At 39.6% G+C, this 26842-nt stretch overlaps 1 protein-coding gene across 16 annotated transcripts in view; it reads right to left on the bottom strand.

Moving 5' to 3' along the window:
* ACSL4 (acyl-CoA synthetase long chain family member 4) overlaps positions 1–26842 on the bottom strand; it is a 151046-nt gene that overhangs the window by 64364 nt on the left and 59840 nt on the right. For 6 of the 16 annotated variants that reach the window (XM_070256887.1, XM_070256880.1, XM_070256884.1 and 3 more), the window contains exon 1: positions 14061–14200. The exons of 2 other annotated variants lie outside the window; for them this stretch is intronic. The gene's annotated coding sequence lies outside the window, so the exon portion shown is untranslated. Of the gene's footprint in view, positions 1–14060; positions 14201–24209; positions 25339–26842 lie in introns of those variants that run through there. 8 more of the 16 variants (XM_023634022.2, XM_023634023.2, XM_023634024.2 and 5 more) reach the window with 7 other exon arrangements.

Below are 26842 nucleotides of genomic sequence, written 5' to 3' on the forward strand. Positions count from 1 at the left end.
CTTTGAGAAATATCTAACTCAATTAGGAAATGCAACATAAGAATTACAGGTATTCCACAGGGAGAAGAGAAGGAGAATGGAGCAGAAAGAGTGTTCAAAGAAATAATAGCAGAGAACTTCCCAAGCCTGGAGAAGAAGATGGAAATCCAAGTGAAATAGGCTACCAGATCTCCTAAATATGTCAACGTAAAAAGGCCTACTGCAAGGCGTATAGTATTGGAACTGGCAAAAGCAATGACAAAGAAAAAATACTAAGGGCAGCAAGGCAGAAAAGAAAAAACTTACAAAGAAATCCCTATCAGGCTTTCAAGGGACTTCTCAACAGACACCGTAGAGGCTAGGAGAGACTGGAATGATATATTCAAATCTTTGAAGGACAGAAAGTTTCAGCCAAGAATAGTCAATCCAGTGAAAATATCCTTCAGATATGATGGAGAAATAAAAACTTTCCCAGATAAACAGAGCTAAGGGAGTTCATAGCCACAAGACTACCCCCCCCACACACACACAAGAAATTCTCAAGAAGGCCCTCATATCTGAAAAAAAAAGGAAGAAAGGGGTTACAAAGGCCAGAGCAAGGTGACAAATAGGTAGACAAAATCAGAAAATTGTAGCTATACATCAGAACAGGTTAGCAAATACTCAAGTATAACATTAAAGATAAAGGAACGGAAAACACCAAAAACAAAGATAATCTTGTCATTTTAATCACAAACTCACAACACAAGATGGAATAAGATGTAACAAAAACAACATACGAGGGGAAGAGGAGGGGAGCAGAATCGGTTTAGTCTAAGGAAATAAGAGGCCATTAGAAAATGGACTATCTTATCTACAAGATTTTGCATATAAACCTCATGGTAATCAGTAAACAAAAAAGCAGAACAGAGGCACAAATAATAAATAAGGAGAAAACTAAGAAACCCAGCATAAAAACCTACATAACTCAATTGGTAGGCCAAAATACACAGGATGAGAAACTAAGGAAATGCAGAAATGGAAAATGAGTGATAAAATGGCAGTATTGAGCCCTCATATATCAATAATCACCCTAATGTAAATGGATTGAATTCTCCAATAATAACACACAGAGTGGCGAGATGGATTAAAGAACAAGACCCAACAATATGCTGCCCCCAGGAAACACATCTCAGCTCCAACAACAAACACAGGCTCAGAGTGAAGGGATGGAAGACAATACTCCAAGCTAAGGGCAAAGAAAAGAAAGCAGGTGTCACAATACTTATAGCAGACAAAGTAGACTTCAAGATAAGACAGATAAAGAGAGACAAAGAGGGGCAGTAAATAATGACCAAAGGGACACTCCACTGAGAAGACACAACACTTATAAATACCTAGGCACCCAACACAGTAGCACCAAAGTACATAAACCAACTATTAACAAACCTAAAAGGAGATATTAACACTAACACAATAATAGTGGGGGGCCTCAACACTCCACTCACATCAATGGATAGATCATCCAGATAGAAAGTCAACAAGGAAACAGCGGAATTAAATAAAAAGCTAGACTAGTTGGACTTAATAGATGTATACAGAACACTCCATTCCAAAACAGCAGAATACACATCCTTCTCAAGGGCACAAGGAACATTCTCGAGGATAGGCCATATGTTTGGAAACAAGGCAAGCCTCAATAAATTTAAGAAGATTGAAATAATAACAAGCATCTTTTCCAATCACAATGCTATAAAGCTAGAAATTAATTACAAGAAAAAAGCTGAGGAAGGGACAAAGATGTGGAGACCAAACAACATGTTATTGAACAACCAATGGATTATTGAAGAACTCAAAGGAGAAATCAAAAAATATCTGGAGACAAATGAAAGTGAAAACACACCACACTAACTCATATGGGATGCAGCAAAAGTGGCACTAAGAGGGAAACTAATCACAATACAAGCCCATCTTAACAAACAAGAAAGATCCCAAATAAGCAATCTCTAACACACTTCTAACTGAGTTAGAAAAAGAAGCAACAAAGCCCAAAGTCAGCAGAAGGAGAGAAATAATAAAAATCAGAGCAGAAACAAATGCAATTGAAACAAAAAAAGCAGTAGAAAGGGTCAGTGAAACAAAGAGCTGATTCTTTGAGAAGATGAACAAAATTGACAAACACCTAGCCAGACTTACAAAGAAAAAAAGAGAGGAAGCTCAGATAAATAAAATTAGAAATGAAACAAGAGAAATTACAATGGATACCACAGAAATACAAAGGATTACAAGAAAATATACGAAAAGCTATATGCCAACAAAATGGACAATCTAGAAGAAACGGATAAATTCCTAGACTCTTACAACCTCCCAGAGCTGAATCAAGAAGAAATAGATAATCTGAATAGACCATCACAAGTAAAAAGACTGAAACAGTAATCAACAACATCCCAAAAAATAAAAGTCCGGGACCACACAGCTTCACTGGAGAATTCTACCAAACTTTCCAAGAGGATTTAATACCTATCCTTTTCAACCTATTCTAAAAATTTAGGGAAGACAAAATTCCTAACACATTCTATGAGGCCAACATTACTCTGATACCAAAGCCTGACAAGGACAACACAAAAAAGGAAAACTACAGGCCAATGTTGCAGATGAACATACATGCAAAAATCCTCAAGAAAATATTGGCAACCCAACTACAGCAATACATTAAAAGGATCATACATCATGACCAAATGGGATTTATACCAGGGAAACAGAGATGGTTCAACATCCACAAATTAATCAGCGTGATACACCACATCAACAAAATGGGGAATAAAAACCACATGATCACCTCAATAGATATAGCAAAAGCATTTGACAAGATCCAACAGTGGATTACGATAAAAACTCTTAACAAAATGGGGATAGAAGGAAATTATCTCAAACTAATAAAGTCCATGTGAGACAAACCCACAGCTAACATCATACTCAATGGGGAAAAACTTAATGCCATCCCTCTGAGAACAGGAACAAGACAAGGATGCCCACTATCACCACTCTTACTCAACACAGTACTGGAGGTTTGGGCCAGAGCAATTAGGCAAGATAAGGGAATAAAAGGAATCCAAATAGGAAATGAAGTGAAACTCCCACTGTTTGCAGACAACATGATCTTATACATAGAAAACCCTAAAGAATCCATAGAAAAACCATTAGAAATAATCAACAACTACACTAAAGTAGCAGGGTACAAAATCAATTTACAAAAATCAGTTGCATTTCTATACTCTAATAACAAACTTACAGAAAGAGAACTCAAGAATATAATCCCATTTACAATCACAACAAAAAGAATAAAGTACCTAGGAATAAATTCAACCAAGGAGGTGAAGGACTTATACAATGAAAACTATAAGACATTACGGAAAGAAATAGATGATGACATAAAGAAATGGAATGAGATTCCACACACATGGATTGGAACAATAAATATAGTTAAAATGTCCATACTATCCAAAGCAATCTAACGATTCAATGCAATCCCAATCGGAATCCCAATAACATTCTTCACAGAAATAAAACAAAGAATCCTAAAATTCATATGGGGCAACCAAAGACCCCGAGTAGCTAAAGCAATCCTGAGAAAAAAGAATAAAGCGGGAGGCATCACAATCCCTGACTTCAAAATGTACTACAAAGCCATAGTAATCAAAACAGCATGGTACTGGTACAAAAATAGGCACACAGATCAGTGGATCAGAACTGAAAGCTGAAATAAAACCGCACAGCTACACAGCTAATCTTCGACAAAGGTGCCAAGAACATACAATGGAGAAAAGATAGTCTCTTCAGTAAATGGTATTGGGAAAACCTTACCACCACTTGCCATACCCAAAAATAAACTCAAAATGGATCAAAGACTTGAAGGTAAGACTTGAAACCATAAAACTTCTGGAAGAAAATATAGGTAGTACACTCTGACATCAAACTTAAAAGGATCTTTTTGAATACCATGTCTTCTCAGACAAGGGAAATAAAAGAAAAAATAAATAAGTAGGACTACATCAGACAAAAGAGCTTCTGCAAGGCAAAGGAAACTAGGATCAAAACCAAAAGACAACTCACCAATTGGGAGACAATATTTGCAAATCATATATCCGACAAGGGGTTAATCTCCATAATATATAAAGAACTCACACAACTGAACAACAAAAAACAAACAGCCCTTGGGGCCAGCCCCATGGCACAGCGGTTAAGTTCACACGTTCCACTTTGGCGGCCCAGGGTTTGCCAATTCAGATCCCAGGTGCAGACCTACACACTGCTTGTCAAGCCATGCTGTGGTAGGTGTCCCACATATAAAAGTAGAGGATGATGGGCACGGATGTCAGCTCAGGTCCAGTCTTCCTCAGCAAAAAGAGGAAGACTGGTGGCAGATGGTAGCTCAGGGCAAATCTTCTTCAAAAACAAAAAAAAAGCCCAATTAAAAAAATGGACAGAGGGTATGAGCAGACATTTTTCCAAAGAAGATACACAGATGGCCAATAAGCACATGAAAAGATGGTCAACATCACTAATCATCAGGGAAATCCAAATCAAAACTACACTAAGATGCCACCTTACACCTGTTAAAATTGTTATAATCACTAAGACTAAAAATAACAAATGTTGGAGAGGGTGTGGAGAAAAGGGAACCCTCATACACTGCTGGTGGGAATGCAAACTGGTGCAGCCACTATGGGAAACAGTATGGAGATTTCCCACAAAACTAAAAATAGAAATACCATATGACCCACCTATCCCACTACTGGGTATCTACCCAAACAATTTGAAATCAACAATCCAAAGTAACATATGCACCCCTCTGCTCATTGCAGCACTATTCGCAATAGCCAAGACATGGAAGCAACCAAAGTGCCTATGGACTGATGATTGGACAAAGAAGATGTGGTGTATATATATACAATGGAATACTACTCAGCCATAAAAAAGACAAAATCATCCCATTTGCAACAACATGGATGAACCTGAAGGGTATTATGTCAAGCAAAGTAAGCCCAACTGTGGAAGACAAACACCATATGACTTCACTCATATGTGGAGGGTAAAGAAACACACGGACAAAGAGAACAGCTCAGTGGTTACCAGGGGAAGGGGGCTGGGGGCTGGGCACAGGGCATGAAGGGGAGCACTTATATGATGACAAACAAGAAATAAGGTGCAAGTGAAATTCACAAGGATATAAACTATTATGAACTCAATTAAAAAATAAAATAAATAAAATAAAATATGGTCTGTTTCGATGATTCTCAAAAAAAAAATAAAAAACTGGGGCCACCAGTTCCTTGCAGTACTGTTTACAACATTACATCCCCATTTTCATTTCTGCCAGAAATAATTTTTATTTACTAAAATAGACAACAATGTCCTGGGGTTCCATCAAATTTAGCACCAATTAAGAATAAAGAAATTACTCAGTGCTTCCAAATGTACACTAACAGGCATTTTACATACTGTTTACAGAAGTGTAAATTGGCACAAGCTTTATGCAAAGCAATTTGGCAATACGCATCAGGAGGCCTTAATTTCATTTTTTACTTCTAGGAATTCCCTAAGGAAATAATCAGAGGTGCACACATAAAAATTGGAGACGATAGTTATCATTGCGATACAGATAACAGAAAAACTAGAAATAACTTCAAATGCCCAAAAGGAGATTGGTAAAATAATGATGTATCCACTAGATCAAATACTACACAGTCATCAGATGCAGCATTGTCAAAGAACACTTAAGGATATGAGCAAACGTTCAACATAGACGAAGTGAAATTGGTTTAAGTTGAAACAAAGTACAAGTATCAACTCTTTCAAATACACCCAGGCTACAAGCCAAAATGTTCACCTCTGGGTTGTAAAGTTATATGTGATTTTTAGGTTTATCCTTATATTTGTCCTACATTTTCTAAAACTTATACAGCAAATATATTTCCTTTTATCATTTAATAAATAAGAAAATATAGCAGCAGTCTTTGAATTAATTCTAAAGCATGTCTGTGTCTGTGTGTGTTGATAAGTGACAACGGAGATGACCCATAAGGCAGTTTGCCCCTCTCAATATCAAAGTGCTACTGTAAACTGAGTCAGAAGCTGACTTCAACTGCACTACAGAAAGAACAGACACTACTGTTTTTAAACTAGACTCACAATAAACTTCTTTTGCTCATATAATATCATCCATGAAGCTAAATAAAATAAAGTTTCTTTTTTCTTGCTATAACTACAATGTTAAATGTCTCCTAAAGCTAAGCATCCTTGCGGTCCCCTATGTCAAAACGCGACTAACAAAAATTGACTACTATGAGCAAGTGAATAGACAATATCAAAAAGCCACTCATGAGGGGTTCCGCACCGACGGAAATGTAAATACTTTCTGTAAAGCCCAGAGTTCCACTCACTTATCCTATCAAAACAAACATGAACTCACATGCCAGATGATATCTGTGTAAGATTTAATAGGTACCACGTCATACTCGCACTTTTCTACCCCATAAGGACAATGTTTTCCAGCTGACGAGGCCAGTCCCCCAAGGGGAATTGAGGCCTGCCCCTGGAAAATGTACCACAAGCAAAAGGCAGTAGATGGCTATCACTGCTTTGCTCGCCACACAGGTGATGAGAGGGATTATGAAGGGAGGGGATTTCAGAAGGTAGCTCTCCATCAGGGCACTCTTGTTTACAACCTGAACTCTGCGACCAGCTCCTCCAACGTCAGAGGCTATCAGCTTACCTAAGACTGTCTTGCTTCAGACATTCCAACCAACTGTGATATTGCATTACAAATGTGCACTAGCTGACTTCACAAGAAGAAGGCGGAAAAGGCTGACCATTTATTTTTCTGAAAGTTTTCATCTCCAAATGTTTTGGGAAACGGTAAAGCATCATTGGTAAGTAATCTCATTTCCTGTCAGGCCCACACAGCTAGGAATGTGTCCTGCAGTAACCTCGACAGGGCCTTGCAGCACGGAGTTCACCACACCAAAAATTATAAAAAGAATACAGCTGCTCCACATACGATTCTACTACAATATGCAAGAACACATTTACTCGAAAATAAATGTTTTTATTCCAATGTAAAGGAAAAATCTATCTGTGGCTGCTCGTTAACACAACTGGGTCGAGCCAGTGCTTCTGAAGTGAAGCTCACAAATTGGATCCCTGTGTGAACTGGTTAAAACAAGGGTGATCGCATTTCCCAGCTTGCCGGGGTCTGTCTCCTGGTTGATACCAGTTGTCTCGGCATAATTATTATCAGAGTGTCCCTCCCCCTTATTGTTTTTCGCAAAAACATCCCTAGTGATGACCCTAGTAATAACGCCAACTCTGGTCCCACGGAGAACAAGGCAAGAATGTACGGCTACACCAGCAGAGGCCGATCTTCACTCCTGGAAAGACACTTCCGAGTCGTCACTCCTGATTGAATCCAGTCATACAAATGGGCAAGTAAATGAAAGCACCAGCTTTGTGCCATTAAACACACACACACACACACCCCTCTTTATTCCAGGCGCTTCAACAATATCAAATTACAACAATCTTCAATAGTTTATGTACAACTGAGTATTTATAATCCAACTTCTAAAATCTAGTTTAAAACCTTAACTGATAACTTCAAACTGAAGTCTATTCCTCATTTTACGAAACACGCACTTGTATTTTAAGTACATGAAGGATAAATCAGATCCACTGTAAAAAGATATCTCCATTTATAGGTGTCTAATTTATATGACTTTGAAAAACTGTAGTCCTATTTAGTTGTGTTTACCCTTTAACTAACTTTAAAAGTCAGAGAAAAGGATACTGCCAAGTTAACTTTAGCAATCAAACAAAAATTCTAGCCTTGTGGGGAATACATATCTTATACTCATTTTTTGCAAAAAAATACAACCAATTATAACTTGCCACCTAGGATTTTCTGAAAAATACAGGTTAGCAACCTTAGAGGTGCATATCAAATGAGGTATTTGATTCCCAGTCAATGATAAAAGACTAAAGCAAATCAGAGAATTTCTGGGCTAGCCCAGATGCTCTAAGCTTAAGGAATTTTTCACTCATTTATAAGCTCCAGCTCTTGGAATAGTCTGTGCCTAGTACAGTCTAACATTCAGTTTACTAAGAAAGATTTTACTGATCAGAAAAAAGACCACAGAGGAACAGGATCAGGAGCCATGCTCCATCGAAGGCTAAAGAGGTGGACAAGAAAGTTCCAATATAACACAATGCCCTGCTGGGAGGCAGTCTACTATGGCAGTTAGGAGCCAACATGCTGGAACCAGATGGCCTGGGTCCAGTTCCTGGCTGCACCACTTACTAGAGTTGAGTGACCTCAGGCAAGTTATTTAACCTCTTTGCCTCATTTGCCACAACTCTAAAATGGAGGCACTAACACTACTGCTCCCTACCAGGGCTCTCATGAGGCTTAAATGAGTTGGTTTCACAGCTCCAGCCATCACAAACTTCTTTTAGTTTCTCAAAAGCACCAAGCTTAATCTCTCACCTCTGCGTCTAGCACATGCTTTCCCTTCTGCCAAGAACATTCTATTCTCCCTTTTCCTGGCTTCCTTTAGGTCTTAGTTTAAATGACACTTCTAAAAGGCCTTCCTTGACCTCTCCCCGTTGTGTCAGGTGCCTCTGCTATCTGCTCTCCCAGCACCCAGATAGCACAGCGCTTCAATTTGTTCAAGCTTCTGTTCCCCTGTTGGGCTGTAAGCTCCTTCGAGGCAGAGGTCATGTCTGTCCTGATCGCCACTATAATCCCCAGAACCTAGCCGAGTACAGCTACACAGCAGGTGCTGACTAAATAGTTCTTGGATGAACATGGGATGTAACAAGTCATACTAAAGAGAAAGGAAACCAAAGAAAGATTTCCAAGTTAAATTTTTCACTCGAAGTAGAAGTTTATGCCTCTTCACATCCGACATACGTAGGAGTGCTTCCTCCCATATATTGAGAAGCTTGAAATTAAACATGAGAAGTGCCACATTCTGACACAATATGAACTTTATGCCCATTTTGGGTAGGGAGCATGACTTCATAAGCAGGGCAAATAACAGTCTGTTGAGTGTGTTTACACTTATTTCATGTCTCATACTCCAAAGCCTTTATTTAAACAAGGATATCACAGCAAAACTATATGGCTAGTGTATGTCCTTGAATGAAATCCATAAGCGCCACTGGCATAGGTGGGGAGAAGAAAAGGGAAGTGAGACCACAAACATGGACAAGCGTAAAAGAAGAAAAAGTTCAAGTATTTGGTATGTTGGAGAGCGGTAGAGCAACATCAGCTGCTATTCTAAAAAGTACCACTAGGTGGCACCAGTGGCCTTGGCTATCCAATACAGACATGGAACCAGCAGACAGAGGCATCAGGCTATCTCGCAGAGCTAAGGTTGAAAGCTCCAGAGTCGATTTTCAATATACTGACGGGCAACTGCAATTCACCGGAGTTCAAGTTCTCTGCACATGTCATCAACATGGGTAAAGGTCTTAAGGATGTTGTGTTTATCAGAGACACCTGGAAGGTGAGTTTGTCAACATTTTTGCCTGGCCAAAATGTTTCAGAGTCCGCTCACCATTCTAAATGCAGGTGACCTGAGATTCTCAGCAGAGAGGCCAGGGAGTCTCAGTGGAGTGAGAAGAGGGGGAATGGATCAGAATAACCTAGAAAGCTTTTTCAAACTAGGGTCGAACAATATAAAATTGACAATAGTCAATCTGGTGTGCACAAAAAACAGCAATTTCAAATGGTTCAACCTAATACATATTTAGAATCACTGGCTTAATGAGCCATTATTACTGATAAGAGAGTATCATTTCTCAGGTTTGTTGGGGGGAACAGGTTAAGAACACATGCATAGCTTGGCCTTAAGTCAAAGAATTAACTGAGCAAAGAAATGAAAACAACAAAATATCTAAGGATAGGGAACAGATTGAACTATAACTATATTGAAAACAGCAGGCATGGGAAGATGTTCACAAAAAGGGTAAATGTTATACTAAGTGTAAAAGAGCAAATACAAAATGGTATATAAAGCACATTTTGTAACCTGTCTTTTAGGGAAATCCAAATTGTTTTTTGGGGAATGGATTAATAGACTTTATAGAAAAAATATGGAAAGATATACACTAAAAATATCAGTAATTATCTCTGCATAGGGGGAGATTACCAGTATTTTGTTTTGTCTTTTTATCTATGCATGTCTTCTAAAATAAACATGTCTAACAATTTTAGATCCTGGGACAGAAAAAGAAAAGACTTTGGTAGAAAAACTAGGGAAATCAAATAAATTCTATAGTTAAGAGTACTGCACCAATGGTATGTTATGTAAAATGTTACATTAGGCAGAGCTGGGTAAAGATATACAGGACCTCTGAACTACCTTTAAAAATTTTCTCTAAACCCAAAATTTATTCCAAAATGAAATATTTATTTTAAAAAATAATCCACGTATTAAGATCATATTTAAAAAATCTAGAAGAAAGAATCCATTTGGTTAAGAGATCCCTACATATAAAGACGAATATGTTAGAATAAAACTTCTTTGGTAGTAGGTCACTATGCCTTCTAGCATGACAAGAGAAAGTTGTAAAGACTATTACAGGGGCAGGCCCAGTGATGCAGTGGTTAAGTTCGCATGCTCCACTTCAGTGGCCCAGGGTTCACAGGTTCAGATCCCGGGTGTGGCCCTACACACCACTCATCAAGCCATGCTGTGGAGGCGTCCCACAAACAAAATAGAGGAAGATTGCCACAGATCTTAGCTCAGGGACAATCCTGCTGACCAAAAAGAAGACTATTACCTAATATGGGCTCTCCTAAATATGAAAGTGATGTCACCCTACTGCACAGAGACTCACTGAAACAGGAAACAAATGGTTGCGTCTGTTTTCCTCAGTTTTGCAATCATCATTACTGAAGACTAACCACCATAATAACATTTTTACTTTTTATTTTTTTTTTACTTTTTCTCCCTAAAGCCCCCCAGTACACAGTTGTATATTCTTCGTTGTGGGTCCTTCTAGTTGTGGCATGTGGGACGCTGCCTCAGCGTGGTTTGATGAGCAGTGCCATGTCCGTGCCCAGGATTCGAACCAACGAAACAGCGGGCCGCCTGCAGCGGAGCGCACGAACTTAACCACTCGGCCACGGGGCCAGCCCCCATAATAACATTTTTATATGAGGAAAGGAATTAAAAACAAGTGTAGCCCGTAACAACCCTTTTCCTTTGTACTATTTTTAAAAATCTAGTTTCCCAAATACTGGGCAGTTACAGGTACAAGCACATGCACTTGTTTAAGAAATATTCAGTGAGCATATACTATGCCCTGTCCTCATGGAGCTTATTATTCAATAGATAATATTTTAAGTGGACATGAAAACAGAGAGCAGACATATAGGCAGACTAGGAAAGGAGGATCACCCATGAGGCAACTCTCAACCCTATAATAATAGCCCAATCAGACAATTATATACTTTTTAAAAAGCTAGTAATAATAATAATAGCTACCCTCTGGGATTATCCAGTTATACTTGTTACTGCTTAGGTATAAGCTGGCTGGCCTAAAAAATGGATTTTTTTTAAAACTTCCTTCAAATATTGGGGCAAGGAAAAGTATGCAGAGCCAAAGGATGAGAGTTAGATTCTGAGAAAGAATAAAGGAAAGAAAAATGCAGAGCTTAAAAACATAGAAAACAAACGCCTGGATCAATTTCATCTGCAGACTACTAGCGAGCTAGTATAAACAACTGCCTTCTGGTTATACTACTCCTCTGGCATGTGTAAAATTTGGAGTAGCTTAGTTCCACTGTGGAACACACCCAATGGAAGTTTCATTACTTGGAGATTTCATTAAGTATTTAAAATGTCTCAATATACGTCACTTTTGCATAGGATGAGATCCAAATCCAGTATTTCAAAAACAGATTTAAAGAGAAGCACCAGAGTACTAAAAACTCCCAAACAGAGCAGGAGGCTTTTTCCCATCTCAATGAAATACTGTTTAAGGAAGGGGAGTCGTGTATCCGCACACAAAGGTCAGCCAAGAAACTTGCTACAATTTCAACAGTGCCGATATTTCCTACTGTAGATATCACCCGTTTATCCCTAAAGCATTTAACTTCTGCTGCATCTGCAATGGAATTCGCCTTTAAGACATCACTTTACAGTTATTCCTGTGAATACTTAATCTAAAACATATCATCTTTAAACTAGGTTATAATTCAACCCTCCTTGAAGCATCTGCAACCAATGTGAGCAGCAGTGAAAGGTAAGAAGCTGGTTTGCGTTCTTATGTGTTTGCTCCTCTTCAAAAGCAAATCTAAGGTCAACACAGAGGAAGTTTCAAAAATAAAAGTTCCTTTTTACCATATATCTTGAAGTTACGTGACAGTGTCTTACAGGACAGATTTTTAAAGAATAAGGAAAGGTATTATTAAAATGCTCCCAGGGGCCTGCCCTGTGGCACAGCGGTTAAGTTCGCACGTTCCGCTTCTCGGCGGCCCTGGGTTCGTAGGTTCGGATCCCAGGTGTGGACATGGCACCGCTTGGCAAGCCATGCTGTGGTAGGCGTCCCACATAGAAAGTAGAGGAAAATGGGCAAGGATGTTAGCTCAGGGCCAGTCTTCCTCAGCCAAAAGAGGAGGATTGGCAGTAGGTGTTAGCTCAGGGCTAATCTTCCTCAAAAAAAAAAAAATGCTCCCCAGCGCTCCATCTTACGGTTTCCCCGCCTGCTCTGTCTGAAAGTAGAAGACAAAGGCAGTGAGGTTCAGTGCCCAGTGCCAAGGCCACGCAACATCCTGATCTTTCAGCAGCAATGGAGCAGTGCCGGTAAAAGCAAGGGAAAAAATAGGTCTAGCAATAGCAGGACATGGCCCCAGACCTGGCCAAGTACCAAACTCAACACAAATTCTAAAAGTTTAGAAGATCACTCCACAGAACGATTTTATGCACTCAAGCATGGAACTGTGCAGCTTTGAAACATCATTGATTTTCTTTTACACCGAAGGGAGAGGTCAGCAGCAGAAGCAAAGAATCTACTGATTTTCCATCCTAACCAAATTCTTAATCACTCCTTCCAATGCAAAAGCATGAGATCATTATAAAATGTTATGACATCTAAAAGAGAATGGACAGATAAAATGCCCTTAGCATTACAATAGGTGGGAACGATGCAAAATTAGAGAAATCAACTCTAGGTTGAAAAACAATCCTTTCAACCAAAATTAGGTGCTTCCAAATGAGTTGCTTGTGTCTTATTAAAGTCAAAATCTAAAGTAACATGGATGTGTTATATAACGATAAATCCCACCTTTGAAAAAAGACAAATAGAGGTTTGACTCAATTTTGCAGATTTCTGATGGAGATTGTGATAGTAAATTAAACATACTCTTAGCTTAAGGAATCCCATAGGCTACAACTTGATTTTAAAATACGTCTAAAGTGCAAACTGGGGTTGATGGGGGCCGGCCCCGTGGCCAAGTGGTTAAGTTCATGCGCTCTGCTTCAGCAGCCCAGGGTTTCATTGGTTCAAATCCTGGGCGTGGACATGACACCACTGGTCAGGCCATGCTGAGGCGGTGTCCCACATGCCACAACTAGGAGGACCCACAACTAAAAATACACAACTATGTACCGGGGGGCTTTGGGGGAAAAATAAAATCTTTAAAAAACAAACAAACAAACTGGGGTTAAGATTCTTGGTTTTCAAAACTCAAAGTACACTCTGGTATAGACCATATGCTCACTGCCACCTCCTGCTCCTTTGGTAATGCCCTGGGATAGCATCCGCCTCCTCTTTCCTGCCAGCGGGCCCTAAGCAACATGAGCCTTCAATCAAAGGCGGGGAGGGAGGTGGTCAACAGTCTCACTCAGTGGAGAACAATTAGAAACAAGTTTGTAAGCAGGCACTTTCTCCCTAAGAGGTTTAAAAACTACAATCTCTAGGGTTCGGGGCTTTATGAGAAAAAAAAAAAAAAACTGGTGCAAGTGTCTTTTTAACCCCACTGAATATTTTGTACTCCTGGGGTAGAGAATCATCCCTCATTCGGTTCTACTCACCTAGTCCCTCAAGAAATGCTGTCAAAGTGAGGTGGGGGAATTCCATTTCAAAACAGGAATACAGATGGAGGCGGGGGATTTACCATGGAGGTCTCCATTTTGCAGCTGTCTCTTCTCAAACTACGTTACAGGGATACTGCCTGTAAAGAAATCCACTCTTTCAGGGCTATTTCCTAAAGAAAGCTACTCCCCTACAATCATCTTAATACTCAGCAATCTCTTGGGGGCTGAGAGAATATTAAAATTAATGTAAATATGTGTACAAGTGAAACTAAAATTAAACTAAAGATCTAGGTAAAGGAATCCAAAAATTTCTGGGGGAAATTTGAGTTGTATAATATCCTTACAAGTAAAGTCATTTTGCTTAAAAATGTGTAACATGTAACTATATTTGAATGAATATGCTAATGATGACATTTCTTTCTATTCGGGGAAATAAACACTACATAGCTTCCCATCTGTAGGTTGCGGTAATTCACCGACAGTGAGCCTAAATCCTGCCTCTTCTAGTTTCCAGGTTATGGAAATTACTTGCTTCACAGAAATTCTAACCTACTCCCGGTAAGGAACTGCCTGTGCACTAAGGGAATGCCAAATATTTTACCAAAGACTCTAACCCATTCTAGACTAACCTTGCGATTGAGCATATCCTGAAGGTGTCTGTGGTTCCAGGTGTAAGAATACCATTATCCCTGCCTGCTTTTCTCTTTTCTGCTCTGTTTGTCTGAAACACATTCATCCAACAATTGTTTATAGCTAGTTCTGGCCAGTTCTGCCCCTCAGTCAAGTTATGATTTTCCAATTATTCTTTTAAGCTACTTCTCAACTTAGCATCTTCAGTGCTCATGTGGAACACAGCATTTTTGACTTGGATTCATCCCATGAGATGTTAGTGCTAGTTCTGGCTTTTCTTCTCTTCTATTTTCAAAGCCACAACTGAATTTTAAGCTCATTCACCCAGTTCCTGTTTCCTGTCTGAGGGAAGTTTTCAGCTTTCAGTTCATTTCAGAAGCCAAAATGACTAACGTATTCTGAGCATAATGAATGATCACCATCTCAGCTAGCAGCTCTGCCTATTTCTCCAGCCTTTCTCTGACAACTCATTATTCAGATGCCCCCAGGGGAGTGGTCCTTCAAAACTCTATCCTTACTTATTTTACAGTAGTAAAATACTTCAAGCATATATTAAAGGTAATAAACAAAATACCTACGAGAAAACAGGTATTTCACCATGCCTTCCACAGCACTAACTTCATTACAGCCACTAGAATCCGCCATTAATGTTTTCGACACCTCTGTAACAGCCGGATCTCACATGCCCCTCTCATTAATCAGGTGAGAAATAGGGTACCTCTATGCTGACTTTCCTGTAAAATCTGCTAACTTGACAGCACCTAGGAGAGAAAAATTCTCGCGCTGCAAAATCAATTCCAAAAAGGCCAAGATGCACGGCCTCGGAGAACAGGGATACTGTCAATCGCCAGAACAAAACGTGAGCAGCCATACAGGGCCTTCACAACACCACTGTCTGCAAGGTAGAATCTTCTTTTGTTAAATACTCTATTGAATTCATGGAAAATGATTAAGGCATTAAAAACTCTGCAGCGTCGAGTAAGGTATTCTCACCTCTAAGTCCCACAGTAGAAACCCAGAAGAGGTTATAATGAGCCTTCAGTGAATGTGCTTAATGAAAATGTTTCTAGATAACATAAGAGAGCAGAATACATACATGCTTGCCCAAGTCAAACTTGGGCCTCCAACACAGTTCTCCCCATGTTCCATTTTATATACTATAGACTGAGATACCATAGCAAAGATTCGTGTAGCTACAGTTACCTAGATTATCTTTACTCTTGTAAGTTGTGAAAGAATACAACTACACCCACACCTTTACCAAAAATTAGTCAGAGCAGTTAGTTTCCTTTGAACCAAAGCAACTATTAAAGCTCAGCTTTAAAATCTTCATTAAAATGAAACTCCACCCAAAAAGATTTCTAATGATATTTTAATATATTGCACTTATACATCATTACTAGTAACTATAATTTAAATAATACATTCATAGTTAAATTTAAAACAGAACTGAAGTGGTTCAACATTGAGAATTTAAAAATTCCTTGGTTATTTACTTTTGGTGACCATGAATTTTTTTTTAAGATTATAGTTTGTCCTAGAAACCAGTTATTTTAACTAGAACATTGTATTTACAAGGCACAGTGTTGTTCTTTTCCCACTGAGATGTCTTTTTCACTTATTCAGAGTTACTGATCGTGAAAGGTGCTCACAATATAGTGTCAAGTTAAAGGAAGCAAGTTACAAATCCCTATGTACCATAAAAGCCCATTTTTGTAGAAAGAAAATACATGTTTGCACATGTGCATACACGTGTATATTTGTGCACATGCAGGCACCCATATATGTGTGTACAAAAACGTGTGCACAATCCTATATACCCAAAAGTTAACAAGAGATCTCCCTTTGTATGGGATGATGGTGCTTTTATTCTTCTTTATACTTATATTCTCAGTATAGAAAATTCAGAAAGTACAAATAATACTTTAACAAAGGGAGAAAATTATAAAAATAATACCTGACTGCTCACTAAGTACAAGGCACTACGTTTCCAGCAGTGTCACTGTATAATGCACAATGAAGGAATCGCATTGTAAGCATCCTCCAGGGTGTAAAGGTTTCATATTATTGATCTTTATAATTACTAGCAAAGTAGTAATCACAAATTTAAATTACACTATTGAATTCTATAGAGCAAAAAAGTAAAAGTATACCTATACTGCCTTCCTCTAATACCACAAGCAGGGATAATTACTCATGGTGTGTATCAATCAGACCTTTTGGTATTATCCATACTCACGATACGGTTTTGTAGTTTTTCTTAGATAAGTGAAATCACAGTATATGGACCATTCTAGCCGCCCTCTCCCTCCCTCTCCTCTCTCTCCTTTACCAACATACTTCGGAACTCCTATGTCAGTTTATATAGGCCTATCTGAGGGGTTTCTTTCCTTTAATAGCCCCATGATATTGCATAGAACACCAGGTTATTTTTTAAATCATTTCCCTACTGATGGACATATAGGTTGCTGCCAAGTTTTCAATGTTATGACTAGTTTCACCACAGTGAAATCTTAAATATTTCTTTACACATATGAGCAGATATTTCCCTAGAACAGTTTCCTAACAGAAGTGCTGGGTCAAAATATATGTACATTTAAAAATGAGAGGATTTTGGTATTCTTTATCAAAAAGCTATACAATTTGCACTCTCACTAACAGTGCATGACAGTGCCCAGTTCTTTCTAAAAGTAGATATAGTTTTTGCCAATATATTTGGTGAAAGATGCTTTTCATTTCCCTAATTACTAGAGTGAATTTGAACATCTTTTCTTTTTTACTCATTATTTTGATTTCTTTTTCTGGGAAATGCCAATTCATAACCCTCTGCCACTTTTTCTATTGGGTGCCTTTTTATTTTTGATTTGTAGGAGCTCTTTACATATCATGCATATTATACAGTAGAAGCCATTTTATCTAATCTTATTTGGAACAGTTGATTACTTAACTGAAAAGGTCAATTAAGGTGAGTAATAATAAAAAATATGCACATGACAAACATTTCATTTCCATTTCACTTTATCAGTAGTAAATGTACACTCATTCATCAAACATTTGATATACAGCCAAGAGGTGATGACCTTTTTCTTTAACTCCAGGCACACTGATTATAAAAAAATTTAAAATGAATTCTTAGATAACATTGAGCTTCAAAGAATTTAAAAGACACTTGGCAAAGCACTACGAGTGAAGAACCCTTTTAGATTTTTATCTCTATGTTATACAAATCTTTTATTGTCTAACACCTAATTCAACAGTAATAACTTGCTTTCATCAACTTTTTCCAAACACCCAATTTTTGTCATAATGAATCTAACATAACTATCACTCAGCTTCAATAATTATCCATATATGCTGAATTGTCTTTCTTTTACATCTCTATGCACTCCACACCTCCTCCTCCCCATATAATTAGAAGGAAATCTCAGACATCACATCATCTGTAAATTTTCATAAGAACTTCAATTTCCTACTACTCATATTTTATCAAGTTATAAAATATGAAAATAAATTACATATTTACAAAAACAAGAACAACCAGCATATGTACCTTCAATAATAGAAGCACCTGTTCTGCTGGTGGGTCCACAAGCACACTGGCCTACTGGAGACGAATCTACTAACAGCAAGTGCTCAGCGCACAGTGTACTTTACGAAGGAAATGAAGAGTATCATTTAACGTGGTGGTTCAGTTAAGTGAAAGTCAATTAAAGTTTGTACTGCATATGGAGATTTTTCCCCCAGTCTGTCACTTGCCTTTTTAACTCTGTTATGGTGTCATATGTTTTCCAGAAGTTTTTAAAATATATACTCAGATTTTTAAAATACATCCTTAATTTGTTTTTTATTGGGGTCACATTGGTTTGTACATTATATATATAACATTATATAAATTTCAGGTGTACATCACTGTATTTCAACTTTTGTATAGACTGCATTCTATACAGTTCACCACCAAAAGTCTAGTTTCCATCCATCACCATAAATATGTGCCCCTTTACCCCCTTTCACCCAAGCTTCTGCACAGCAAAGGAAGTCATCAACAAAACAAAAAGACAACCCACTAACTGGAAGAAAATATTTGCAAATCATATTGCCAATAAGGGGTTAATATCCAAAATATATAAAGAACTCATACAACTCAACAAAAAAAAGAACAACCGATCAAAAAATGGGCAGAGAATATGAACAGACATTTTTCCAAAGAAGATATATACAGACGGCCAACAGGCACATGAAAAGATGTTCATCATCACTAATTATTAGGGAAATGCAAATCACAACCTTAATGAGATATCCCCTCACACCCATCCTTAATTTATTTTTGTGTATGATGTGATGTGGGGATTCATTTCTTTCCAAATGTATAGCCAACTGTCCTAACTTTCTGTTTTCCATGTCACCCGTAGGGCATTTCAAAGAACTAAAGTGTCAACTTCTAACTTACAAAAGGAAGCTGCGCAAACAAAAGAACAAACCAACAATCTAAGTTCAGTTTGACAGGCTCAACCTACTATATATTTAAAGATCACACCAGTTTCGGGAGCAAGAGCAACAGCGCTGCCACGCCTGGCTCTCTCATTACCACTCTGGCTCACAAGACGATCTTCAAAGGACATCAGGACTGCATAGGCCTCTTTCTGAATCTCACTAGTTGCCATCCATTCACATTGAAATAACCCACACTAAGGACAACAACGACATCAACCTTCCAAACTCTCCATCCATTCCTTAATGCTGCTCCTAGACCACAGTGCCTCGCAGACTTAGTAAGGAAAACGAATACCCTCTTCTGAAACACAATTTCCCATGGAAATATAACTAAAAGCTACTAAACGTCAAAGTAAAGTTTGTTAAATTTCCTTTGTAACACAGAGACTCAGTAGTTTATAAGGTTACTTTATCTCTCGGCAAACTTTTTCTATAAAGGACGACAGAATAAACAGGGTTTTATGGTCATAAGTTCTCTGTTTCAACTCTGACACTGTATTTGAATGCAGCTACACAATACATAAATGGATGGATGTGGCTGTGTTCCAACAGAAGTTTATTTACAAAAACAGGTGGTGGGCAGGATTTGGCCACTGGCAGTATTTTGCCACCCCGGCCTTACATCAATGATTGATCTTTTTCAAATAGGCATCCACTACCCTGGCTATACACTTATTTGAGGAAATACGGTGACACTGAAGGGACAAGGAATAATTTCAGTACCACCTCACAGAAATGAATACTCTCAAAATCAATCACTAACCTTTTCCTGTAAGTTGTTCTCATAACACAAGTACCTACACTTTTCAAAATATAAAATTGTTGTCACCTTAAAGCTAATGCTTATTTTAAAAGATAATTAAAGTAAACATTAAGTAGCTACTATAAAAGGAAAACATGCAGTCTAGACAGACAAACAAAACAGTCTTCTCTTCAGTATTCTGATAATCAAGGGTGAATAGAAAAAGCCTACTAGATCCACGGTCATGATCCACAACTTCACTACTCAAAATGCAGAAGCAGACATTCAAAGTATATTTAAATAAGAACATAAATTTGTCCTTTGGATTACTTACCAGAAACCTTGATAAGAAACTATATAGTTCTGCCAAGATATTTTTAATTTAGAAAGTGAAACCAAAAATCTCTTTGGCACATCATGTGTCTATTTAGGTTTAAAATATTAATTTTAACATTTCATTTGAGAGCTTGGTAAAGCAGAAATTATACGTTAAAGGCACAAAATGATGGAAGCCCTTTTAATATAGTGAGAACAAGGACGACTATGTAGTCACACTCTAAGCCATCAAGGCCACTTTTTCACACAATACATTTGAGCTCCAGAACTACTGAATGAAAAAATGCTCGCACTGCTTACAGAAATACTGGATGTTAGACAGAACAGGAAGGAACAAAATTAAATAAGAAAGGTACATAAGACCCCTTGACACACAAGGCATGATCCATAAAAGGAAAAACTGATAAACTGGATCTCATGAAAACTGAAGACCTTCATTCTGCAAAACTCCCGAGCGGAGGATGAAAAGACAAGCTACAGACTGGGAGAACATATTTGCAAACTACATGTCTGACAAACGACTAGTACTTAGAATATATAAAGAACTCTCAGGACTTAACAATAAAAAAAATCCAACTAGAAAATGGACAAAAGACATGAACATACATTTCACTGAAGAGGATACAGAGATGGCAAAGCAGCACATGAAAAGATGTTCAACATCATGAGCCATTAGGGAAATGCAAGTGAAAGCTACAAGTTATTACTACACATCTATCAGAATGGCTAAAACAAAACAGTGACAACACCAAATGGTGGCAAGGATGAGGAGCACTCATACATTGCTGGTGGGCATGTGAAATGGTATAGCCACTCTGGAAAACAGTTTGGCAGTTCCTTATAAAACTAAGGGGGGTGGGGGGGGAACAGCCAGATGTCCTGCAATGAGTGAGTAGTTAAACAAATTGTAGTACATCTACACCATGGAATAGGACTCAACAATGAAAGGGAACTCACTATTGATACGAGATTGGGTCCCTGTGTGAAACTCCAGGGAATTAATGCTGAGTGAAAAAAAGGCAATCTCAAAAATTACACACTGTATGATTCCATTTATATAGCATTCTTGCAATCACAAAATTATGGGCATGGAAAACAGATTAGTGGTTGCCAGAGATAAGGGAGGGAGAGAGACGGCTGGGGCTACAAAAGGGCAACACCATGGATCCTTGTGGTGATGGAACTGTTCTGTATCTTTTTTTTTTTTTTTGAGGAAGATTAGCCCTGAGCTAACTGCTGCCAATCCTCCTCTTTTCACTGAGGAAGACTGGCCCTGAGCTAACATCCACGCCCATCTTCCTCTACTTTATATGTGGGACACTTGCCACAGCATGGCATGCCAAGCAGTGCCATGTCCGCACCCGGGATCCAAACCGGCAAACCCCGGGCCACCGAGAAGCGGAATATGCGCCCTTAACCACTGCGCCATCGGGCCGGCCCCTGAACTGCTCTGTATCTTGACTATAGTGGTGGTTACACAAATTTACACATGATAACACTGCATAGAACTAAAAAGACACACGCTAATGAGTACGTGTAAAACTGCTGATCTCTGAATTGGGTGGATGGATCATATCTACTTCAATTTCCCTGTTGTGATATTATACTACAGCTATGCAAGATGTTACTATTGGGGAAAATTAGATAAAGGGTAGTATTTCCTACAACTATCTAAAAATAAACAGCTAAAAAAGAAAGAAGGAAAAGAATACATAAGACCAGCCAGTGGCAGGAGTAGAAAAATATAGCTTTTATTTTTGCTAAAGTCTCAGCAATTGAAAGTCAAGAAAGAAGGAAAAAAAAAAAGGAATGCCAAGAAGAGAGTCTCAGGTTACAATCAATACTATGATCTTCTCCTCTCCCGTGGAGCTTTAATATTCCCACGATTTTATGTTCATGATTTGACTGCTGCTGTCATTGTTAATAAAAATAAGCTGTACATACATCTATCCTCCCACAACCCCTACTACCATCACCACCATCCCAGACTATAAAATCGTAGGGTAGGGATTGTCTTCTTAACCATCATATCCTTGTGACCTGGCACAAAGTAAGAGATGAAGGAACAAGATAAGTTAAATGAATGAATAAATGGATGCATGAGATACCTGCCTATTCTTGTAAAGTGCCTAGTCAATTACAGTTACATGGCAGTACATACACATTCCCTTACAAATTTCTAAAAGTCATGAACGTTAAAAAAAAAAAAAAAAAATAGCGTGGTCGGCACACATTTCACTTGCAGGCAGAAGCTAACAATACCGTTTGTAAAATGCTCCCCAATTCATAGACTTCCACCTATAGTAATTCATTTGATAAGGATGAATTAAGAATTATGCATATGTAGATTAGAACTAGTATATGCAGATCTTTGAGAAAAACGTTCTAAACAACTGGTATAACTAAGGATTTATGGCACAGCCTTAATGCAAATTGCATCATATTTTTTTTTTCAGTATAAGAACAAAGAATTCACATTGGGGGACTTCTGGATCATTCTGCCAACCATCACGACATTGTTACCGATGCAAAAACTGAGAGGGAAAGTGACTTGTTCAAGGTTACACAATTAGCTAGAGCTGGAACTGGTACCCGAGCATCTCGAGTCCCGATTCATTTCTCTTCTCACTGAATTGGGCAAGACTCTCCTTTCTCCACCCATCTATCCCGCTCCTACCTAAAACTCTCAAACAAAAATCTTAATCTGAATAACTTATTTTTTAAATAGGGTTTTTAGGGGAAAAAACTGAATTTACTTGAGCTTTTAACTGTTGCATTACACCTTCTGTGGATTTTTAGGTGTCAAATTGCTTCTCATATCAGAACAATAAGGTACTTTATTCTGTGGTGCAAGTATACTAACACTGGAATGTTTCATCATCCACCTAAACGGCAGAGAGCATGTTAATTCTTACAGGAGTCTTGCACATCTTACACTTTAGCAGCTTCAACAGAAAAGATGAGCTATTTTAGAATTCAAAGAAGAGGACTTAGACTATTGAAATCTTGATGGATACGATCTTTGCCGGTACCGTAATTACATCTGCACTTGCATGCAGCCTTATGTACCACGAACAGGTAAAACTATTTGCTAGAGGCAAAACAAACAAACAAAAAAACTAAAGTGACAAGCAACTACCGGGAAATGGGGTTTTAATCAGGTTAAATCTCCATTTTGCAGCAACACGTTACTGAGCATGAATTCAGAGGTCCTGGAATCAAAACGCTAGAAGGACCATCCTCCTTTTTGTAGATGAGAAAACTGAGGCATTGATTAAACCATTAACAAATAAAGCAGACTGCTTACTTTTTCAAAGGGATTCATTTAAATGCCATTTTGCCCTTATTCTGCATCTCACCGTCTTTTCTCAGAGCGATGATTGATTTTTTTTTAAGGTGAAAAGAGCGGATAGTGCGAATTCATTACAAGAGGGTGAAAAAAATGCCTTTGAAGGAGGAGATGCTGGAGTGAAGAGGAGAAATGACGTCTTATTTAAAATATGTAACCCCTTGATGGAGGTTAGGCAATGAATCATATTCTCCTCGATTTTTCTAAAGACATCAGCCACAGTTCTTTCTGTAAGGCACTCAAATGAGAGGAAGAGGAAGTGAATAAAGCTAATGCTAAATATACAGCACCCACTGAGGACAGGGATGTAGACAGAAAGAACAGGAAAAAATAAGAGCATGCTTCTGCTAGAAGCCAGCCGTTTTCTAACATACCTAAAGATCCACGGAAGCTAAGAAAATATCGGAAGACAGAGCATCCCTCAAATTCGAAGGGCGGATGCTTCCAGGAGCAGAGAGACCCCCCCTAGCCCTCAGATATAGAGCGACCCAGAGGGGACAAAATGGAGTTGAGTTCTAGGGGCGCCCTAAAGGTCGTTTGGAGGTCTGGCAAGCACTTGATGTACTCCTTTGGAAAGGGTCATGGTCAAGCATAGTACCTCGATCGGGAAGATGCTTCTGGCCCTCGGGGGCGGGCGGTGAGAGGCAGAAAGAGACAGGCCAGGGTGTCGAGGACCCCAGACTTGAGCAAAGGAGAAGATACAGAGACCTCGGGAATCTCCCTGGCCCCGGGGCAGGCGGGCGGATGGATCGCCCCGGCTACAGAAGAAAGCGAGCCGATTCAGGGAACTGGAACGTCCTCTCCAGCTACTCGGGGCTCAGGTGTAAGGCGGTGGCGCCGCTGGGGCTGGCGCCCCGAGTCCTCCAGGGCAGGGATGCGAGGGCCGCCGCCTCAGCAGCCGGGCTTACTCACCGGATGAGCCGCCCGCGGCGTCTTTGCAGCCGGCCGGCGCCTCGCGCTCGGGAAGCTAGCGGAAAGGAGCCGCGTGCCCGCTAGCTCTGGGGCGAGTAGGGGCGCGCCGCGGACGCCGGAGAAAAAGCCGCAGCGGCGCGCGCGCACCCGGGCTGCAGGCGGAGGCGGGGCGAGGCGCGGCGCGGCGCGAGCCCGGAAAACACGCACCCGGAGGGGCGGGCGGAGCGGGGCGCGGGGTGGTGTGGCTGCGCCGGCCGAATCGCCGGCTGCCGCGGGCTCGGCCCACCCACGCTCCCGCCTCCGCTGGCCCGCGCGTCACTCCAGAGGCGGGGCCTCGTGGGCGGTGGGGGGCGAAGGAGGGGTGCTGCGGCGAGCGGGGTCGGCTAACGGCTCCCCACAGGCTCGCCGCAGGTTCCAGCTCGCGCTTCCGAGCTGCTGCTGCTGGGCTGCTGGCCGTGTTCTCCAGGGTGCTTTCGGAAGGTCCTCGCCCCTATCAGATTTCAGAGAGGTGCAGAACCGGCCCACGCCCGCACCTGTGCTTGCTTCCCTGGACTCCACAGCGGGATGAAAGTTCCCCTCGGGTCATCTTCCAGCTGCCCTCTAAAGATAATCATCTTTGGACTTCACGGCTCTTCCTTTAGAGAGAGATCTTAACATTCTTTGATTAAAGGCATCCTGCTCCTCCGAGCCTGAGATAATGCCTCTCTTCCGTCTATCGCGCCTCTCTCTGCGTTAAGACCCTCAGTCCCTCCGGCTTATGAACCATCACAAGGACGCAGGGTTTTTCACTTTATGCCTTCCATTTGCACGATGGTGTAATGGCAGAAGAGCCCACACTGATAAGGAAAAGTCACCACAGCACTGTGACATCTTACTGGCCCTGATCATCTCTTATGAGCCAGTTCTGCAAATCCTGTTCCCAAGAAACTCAAGAAATTGCTGCTAAAAATAAAATTCTGGCGAACTGTCTCAGGACTTCAAAAGGGACAGAACATAATTGCAAATAAGCCACGACAAACGGTCAAGAATATATCACCAAAAGAAATAAAGCGTCAGTTTTCTTCCAGTTCCCTGATGCATAATGGAGGAGTAGCTTCCTCTTCCTGCTAGTAATGGACGTTTCATTTCACTTGCTATTTTCCATTTTCCTGTAGAATTACTGGACGTAACAACGTTTGTGTGTGTGTGTGTGTGTGTGTGTGTGTGTCTCACCACCTCAGATTACAGGCTAGAGTCGTTCTTAATCTTTAGTATGCATCCGAATCATCTGGGATGCTTGTTAAAATGAGTACCTGAAGCTACCAACCCCAGATATTGTGATTTGGATCTGAGTGGGGCTGAGAAATGTGAATTTTTAATAACGATCCCAGGTGACACTATAGGCGTTGGAGGCCCACAGTTGGAGAGCATAAAGCTACAGCTTTTGTGTATTGCTGCTCTGAAGTGGGGTTACTTATCCAATTTCCAAAAGACCCACCCACTTTTAAATAACACATAAATATTGCTATAGCAGCTTTGTAACTTCCTTTTTCGAGATTGACCTAGAAAGTTCAAGACTTCAAACAACAAGTTTAATTGTCACGTTTATTTTATGAGATCTTCTTGTAATACTAGAAATAAGTAATCGTTTGTCAGCTATATAATTCACTGGGTACCTGCAGTGTACAGAGCGCTGTCATCTACAGTACACAAAAGAAATTGAAGGAATCATCATCCCTGCCTTCAACAAACTTAGTGTCTAGTTGTGGAATTAAAATACAGACACAGTACAGACCCAGTGTAACATATAAATCAATGCATTGGACCAAGATGAAAAAGAACTCGTAATTAAAGAGTACTTTTGTTGATTTCCTTTGCTATCCGTCACTTAGCCCAGAACTTTTCAATTTTCAGGTAATTGCTTCTGAACGTGGACTCCTCAGCTTACTGAAGTTCCTCCAACTTTACAAGGTATAAAGGACAGCCAGAAACTATCCATTTTTGTTTGTATGAATATGTATATGAACATACCTAGGCATGTGCATGAGTGTATAAGATACAGATAGATGTATTTATCAGCCCAAGAAACTACTTGAACTTTCAAGATCTTAATCACAAGCTATTTACTAATGCTGACAGTTCTGGCTACCTTTATCACATACCATATCTCACCTTTCCTCTACAGTTAACCACACCCAGGATGAAGAGGAAAGAAGAGCTGCATCTCCAAAAAGGAAACCAAATGTATAGAAATAGTGTTGACTATTTCTAGCTTTTCTTTTTTCACTTTTTCGGGGTCAAAACAAACCTTGCTTAATTTCTTGTCATCAGAAACCCTCC

Source organism: Equus caballus, chromosome X (assembly GCF_041296265.1).
Source record: "Equus caballus isolate H_3958 breed thoroughbred chromosome X, TB-T2T, whole genome shotgun sequence".
NCBI classification, from domain to species: domain Eukaryota; kingdom Metazoa; phylum Chordata; class Mammalia; order Perissodactyla; family Equidae; genus Equus; species Equus caballus.